Source organism: Musa acuminata, chromosome BXJ3-3 (assembly GCF_036884655.1).
Source record: "Musa acuminata AAA Group cultivar baxijiao chromosome BXJ3-3, Cavendish_Baxijiao_AAA, whole genome shotgun sequence".
In the NCBI taxonomy this organism is placed as follows: domain Eukaryota; kingdom Viridiplantae; phylum Streptophyta; class Magnoliopsida; order Zingiberales; family Musaceae; genus Musa; species Musa acuminata.
In genome coordinates this window covers 28977658-28983600 of record NC_088351.1, presented here as the reverse complement: position 1 = coordinate 28983600, position 5943 = coordinate 28977658, and the positions used below count along the sequence as shown (strand labels likewise).

General features: G+C 36.7%; 1 non-coding gene across 1 annotated transcript; it reads left to right on the top strand.

Moving 5' to 3' along the window:
* Positions 1 to 4227: 4227 nt before the first annotated feature.
* On the top strand, positions 4228 to 4299 carry TRNAH-GUG (transfer RNA histidin (anticodon GUG)). Its single transcript has one exon. It is a non-coding gene; the product is annotated as a tRNA-His (tRNA).
* The last annotated feature ends 1644 nt before the right edge of the window (positions 4300 to 5943 follow it).

The window sequence follows — 5943 nt, the reverse complement described above, 5'->3', positions numbered from 1 at the left end:
TCCTCTCTGCTAGAGCTCGAAGACTGAGCTCGGTGGTTGCATCGCTTGGCAGAGCTTGAAACTTGAGCTCTGGCGGTGCTACCTCTTGATAGAGGAGGTTGCACCGCCCAGTCTAGCTCGAAGACTGAGCTCTGGGCGGTTGCACCTCCTGGCTGGGGCGGTTGCACCGCCCAGTCTGGCTGGGAGACGCAGCCCTGGCGGTTGCACCTCCTGGCTGGGGCGGTTGCACCGCCTGGTGCAATCAGGGTCCGAATGGTTCGCTCCATTCGGCCCAATTTGAATCTTTTCAGGGGCCCAATTGCCCCAAGATTAAGCTAATGGGATCACCTCCCATTTTCAAGCTTAATCATCGTGCTAACTACGATTAACTCTAAGACAACTTCTGCAGCTTTGCTCCGATCCGTCAATCGCTTCTTCCGGCGAGTTTCCGGCGAACTTCCGTCGATCATCCGATAAACCCTCGGTGATCCTTCTGCGGACATCCGGCATACTCCTGGACTTTGCGATGATCCACTTGGCGAGTTCCGACGAGCTTCGCTTGGCAAGCTTCTGGACTTCTCGGATCTGTTCTCGCTGAACCTCCGACGACCGTCCGAACTTCCGTCGAACTCTCGAACTCCCAACGTGATCATGATCTTGACTCCGGCGCAACACCTGCTGCTTGTCTTACTCTCATCGTAGTTAATCCTGCACACTTATCTCAACACATAGATTAGATAACAAATGACAATTGACTTCATCATCAAAATCCGAGATTCAACAAAATACACCTTTGTAATTATCAACGATTATAGTAGATACACTTAGACATACTTCTTGGCACACAAAAATGATTGCTTTAGGTGTTTTTCAAAGTTTTGTAAACTTATTCAAAATGAAAAAGGCTTTATGATTTCATCAATTCGGAGTGATCACGGTGGAAAATTTCAAAACCATGATTTCTAAAATTTTTGTGAATCTAATGAATACAATAATAATTTCTCTACTCCAAGAAATCCGTAATAAAATAGAGTAGTAGAAAGAAAAAATAGAAACTTACAAGAAAAGGCAAGAACCATGCTAAACGAACATAGCCTACCAAAATATTTTTGGGCTAAAGCCATAAATATAGCATGTTATGTCATGAATAAGGTTTTGTAAGACCATTACTTTCCAAAACTCCTTATGAGTTGTAGAACAATAAAAAATCTAACGTTTATATTTTAAATTTTTTGGTTATAAATGTTTTATCTTGAATGAAAAAGATGCCTTAGGAAAGTTTGATGCAAAATCTGATGAAGGAATTTTTTTTGGCTCTTCTTCTATTTCTAAAGTATTTCGTATTTTTAACAAAAGAACTTTGGTTATAGAAGAATCTATTCATGTTGTCTTTGATAAAGTTTCCGAATGTAAGAAAAATAAGTTTGATGATGATCTTGATTTTGATGCTTTGAATTTAAATGAACCCTCTCCTCCAAATAGTAACTTGGATGCATCTTCTTCCGAAACATCCTTACCCAAGGAATGGAAGTATGTAGATGCTCATCCTAAGGAGTTGATCATAGGAGACACATCAAACAGGGTTCACACTCGTTCTTCTCTTAAAATTTTTTATACCAATGCCTCTTTTCTTTTTCAAATTAAACCTAAGTGCATTGATGAGGCCTTGAAAGATGATTTATGGGTTATCATAATGCAAGAAGAGTTGAATTAATTTGAGAGAAATGAGGTGTGGAAGCTTGTTTTGAGGCCAAATAACCATTTAGTTACTGGTACTAAATGAGTCTTTAGAAACAAGTAAGATGAATTTGGCATCGTGGTTAGAAACAAGGCTAGATTAGCGGCTAAGGGTTTCAACCAAAAATAAGATATCGACTATGAAGAAACCTTCGCTCTTGTGGCATGATTAGAAGCCATAATGATGCTCCTTGTCTATGCTAGTAGTAATAACTTTAAGTTATTTCAAATGGATATTAAAAATACTTTTCTTAATGACTTTATTTCCGAAGAAGTTTATATTGAACAACCTCCCGGATTTGAGAATGATAATATCCTTAATCATATATTTAAATTGACTAAAGTTCTCTATGGATTGAATCAAGTCCCAAGGGCTTGGTACAAGAAACTTAGCTCATTTTTTATCCAAAATAATTTCTCTAAAGGCAAGGTTGATACTACATTATTTATTAAAAATTTTAAAAATAATTTTTTTATTATTCAAATTTATGTTAATGATATTATTTTTGGTTCCACTAATAAATCTTTATACGAATCATTTATCAAAAGTATGAACCAAGAATTTGAAATGAGTTTAATTGATGAATTAACTTTCTTTTTAGTCTTACAAATCAAATAACTTAGTGTTGGTATTTTTTTTCGTCAAACAAAATATGCTTTAGACTTGCTAAAAAGGTTTAATATGGATAGTTCAAAGGCTATCAATACTCCTAAGAGTACCTCCACTAAGTTAGACATTGACGAAAGTGGAGAAAGCTTTGATTAAAATGCTTATAGGGGTATGATATGTAGTTTACTATACCTCCCCACAACTAGACCGGATATTATGTTTTGTGTAAGACTGTATGCTAGGTTTCAATATAATCCTAAGATATCTCATTTTAAAGTAGTTAAAAAAATTCTTAGATATCTTAAAGGAACCACTTATCTAGGATTATGGTATTCAAAATCCAAAAACATCGAATTGATTGCTTATGATTGTGCGGATTTTGCTGGATGTAGATTAGATAGAAAAAGTACATCTGGAACATATCAATTCTTAGGTCATGCACTTGTCTCTTGGTCTTCTAAGAAACAAAACTCGATTGTACTATCTACAACCGAAGCCGAAAACATTGCGGTTAGTGCATGTTATGCACAAGTTGAATGGATAGAAAATAGATTAGAAGATTATAAGATTCACCTTAAGAACATTCCCATAAAATATGATAACTCAAGTGCAATATGTTTAACAAAAAATCCTATTCAACACTCTCGAACTAAACATATTAACATTAGGCATCACTTTATACGAGATAATGTCGATAATCATGATGTAATCTTAGAGTTTATTGATACAAAATAACAATTAGTCGATATCTTTACAAAACCTTTAAGTGAAGAATAATTTGATTTTATTATAAGAGAGTTAAGGATGTTAATTTGTCCGAATGTATGAATTTGATGTATATTTTTTTTGAACTTTCTCGATTCTTTAAATAAGACTTTCATGAAATCCGAAATATCAATCTATTTGGTATCAAATTTACTTCATACAAACTTAATGATTGTGTTTATACACTTAGTCCCTTCACTCATTCATTGATAATTTTTTTTAAATTAGTGTGAAGTTTAGTTCATTCCGAATGCATGGTCTTTCACGGATTTGACTCTTATGAATTTTTAATGAGAAACGGATTTGATTTACGAAGGTTTATTCATAGAATTTTTTTTATCCTTCATATGATGTTTTTTTTCATGAATTCTTCCTTACTTTTCTTATGAAAGAATTTTTAAGTATTAGAGGATCATTTGTAAGAATGAGGATTTAGTTTCACATGAATATTTTGATCCTTTTCATGAATTTTTTTTTTTAAATTGAAGCATGATTTAATGAAACTCATTTTGACTTGGTTCAAATAATTTCACAAATTTGGTTCTTAATGGATTCCCTCCTTATCTTCCTTTCTCTTCTTCATGCAAAATTTTGATGATAAAAAAATATAGATATATTAAAATATGATAAACTGATGAAAATATATAAAATATATTGCATCAAAAATACTTGAATGCTTGATAAATGTCTTGTTGGAATAATTGAGCGATGGGTTCCGCCGACTGGGGCTTCGAGCTGTCAGAGCGGACATGATGACTTTGGGGGGATGATCCCAGAATATCTTCGTCTTGTTCTTGAAGGATGGTGATAGAAGCGTGTGCCTGAGCTCCCTCAACAGGTCCATAAGAGAGATGTTGGGCAAGGTAGCTTCTTCAGGTGTGTCGCAGTCTAACGTATTCGTGAGCAGGAGACGCAAAACCATGTGATTGCATTAGGGTATCTCCGTAGGACATCCATTATCGTGTGCTTTGATGGTGCCATTCTTGTTATGTCGACTGATCCGATTTAGTCAATGTTGGACGTGTTTACGTAAAGTATGTAAGTTTTATATATTCTTAATTTTTGGTTATCCGTGATTCATTGGTGGTTATTAGAAATAGAAAATTTAAATGTAAAGATACCATATAGAACAAAGCGTGGCTGTAGTTTAGTGGTTAGAATTCCACGTTGTGGCCGTGGAGACCTGGGCTCGAATCCCAGCAGCCACAGGATAAACTTTCTGTTTATTACCTCTTTGTAATCAACATTTTAAATCATTCACTTCAGCCGCGTGGAAGCAAACAACATGACACTATCCAATCGAATGTTTAAATCCAAAATCTTATGAAGCTCTTTAATTTTTCCATCTGCCTTGTCAAAGAGTGACAATATTCCTTTGTTTTTTCTTTTTTTTATAAATGTGTTTTAGCATTTACTTAGCCTGAAAGAAAATTTTTATAATAAATAGAGTCATAAATATTCCAAACTCATATATGTGGAGTGAAGCATTCGGAATTAGTGTGGATTGCATCGATTTGATCACTAGGTTTCATGCTTACAAATAGTAAATTTTATTACCGAAAACGTGACGTAGTTAAACAATGAAATATTCAAGATTTGAGTAATAAAATCAATCGATAGTGTTGATGATTTGATATGTGTTTTGAGTGACGCAGGTAGCTTCGATCAAGGAGAGATAATCGAAGCAGGAAGAATCATGTTGGGTCGGAGCAAACATGTCATAAGATTGGACATCGGGCCGGAGGATCGGTCGACGTATCGGCAGAAGGCTTCAGGCCGTGAATTCGGGCATCGGGCTAAGAAGAAAGGATATTGCGCCAAGGATATCGGAGTTGCGGAGGTCAACTGGCCGATTGGACAATAGGCCGCAAGAGAGGACGATGTGTCGAAGATTCGGACGAAGCATCAAAGAACCAATGACATGCCGGACAAAATAATTCGAGCTTTGTTATAATTGTCTAGATTGAAGTTGATTTTTATGTGTGTAGGATTAACTACGAAAGCAAGTCATAAAGCAAAATGAAGTCCCAGAATTAAGAACGAGATTTCGTTGGGAGTTTGAGAGTTAATCGAAAGTCTGGACGTTCGTCGGAAGTTCTGCCGGAATTGACCGAGAAGTCTTGGAGCTTACCAAAGAAGCTCATTGGAACTCGCCAAGAAGATCGTCGTAAAGTCCAAGAGCTTACCGGGAGTCTACCGGAACATTGCCGAGAGATCATCGGAAGTTCATCAGAAGATCGCTTGAAGAAACCTAGACTTACAGAATTATTTAGCTTAGTAAATATCTTAAATTTCGTAGTTAGCACATAATTAGAGTGTGATTTGGGAGGTAATCTCATCAACTCTATTAGGGGCCAACTGGGCCTCAAGTTAGGCTAGTTTGGGCCAGATTCAAGGCCCAACCAGGATGGTGAAAGCTTAACCGATGGTGGCATTGCTAGGGTCGGTGGTGGCATTGCCTAGGAGACAGTGTCCTAGGATTTTTAGGCGATGGTACCGTCGACAGTGAATGCTGCCAGCGATGGTACCGCTCCTGTTAGGCGGTGGTACCGCCTAGTGACAGACCAACGGAGTAGTACTGCCCAATAACAATGGTGGTACCACCAGTACCTAGAAAACCTGGGATGAGACTTTTTAAGGCTTCAAGTTTGAATCAACTTGAAGCCTATAAATACCCCTCTCATCCCTAGTTAACTAACACAAGTATTGAGAGTGAAAAAGAAAGAAACGCTGCTGTAATCTTATGTAAACTTCTCTCCTTCTTCTAAATGTTAGAATAGTTTGAGAGATGAGTAAGTGGGGGTGTAAGGGTTATCTCCTAAATCCGGTAAAAGGAGAAAGAGCTATAAAAG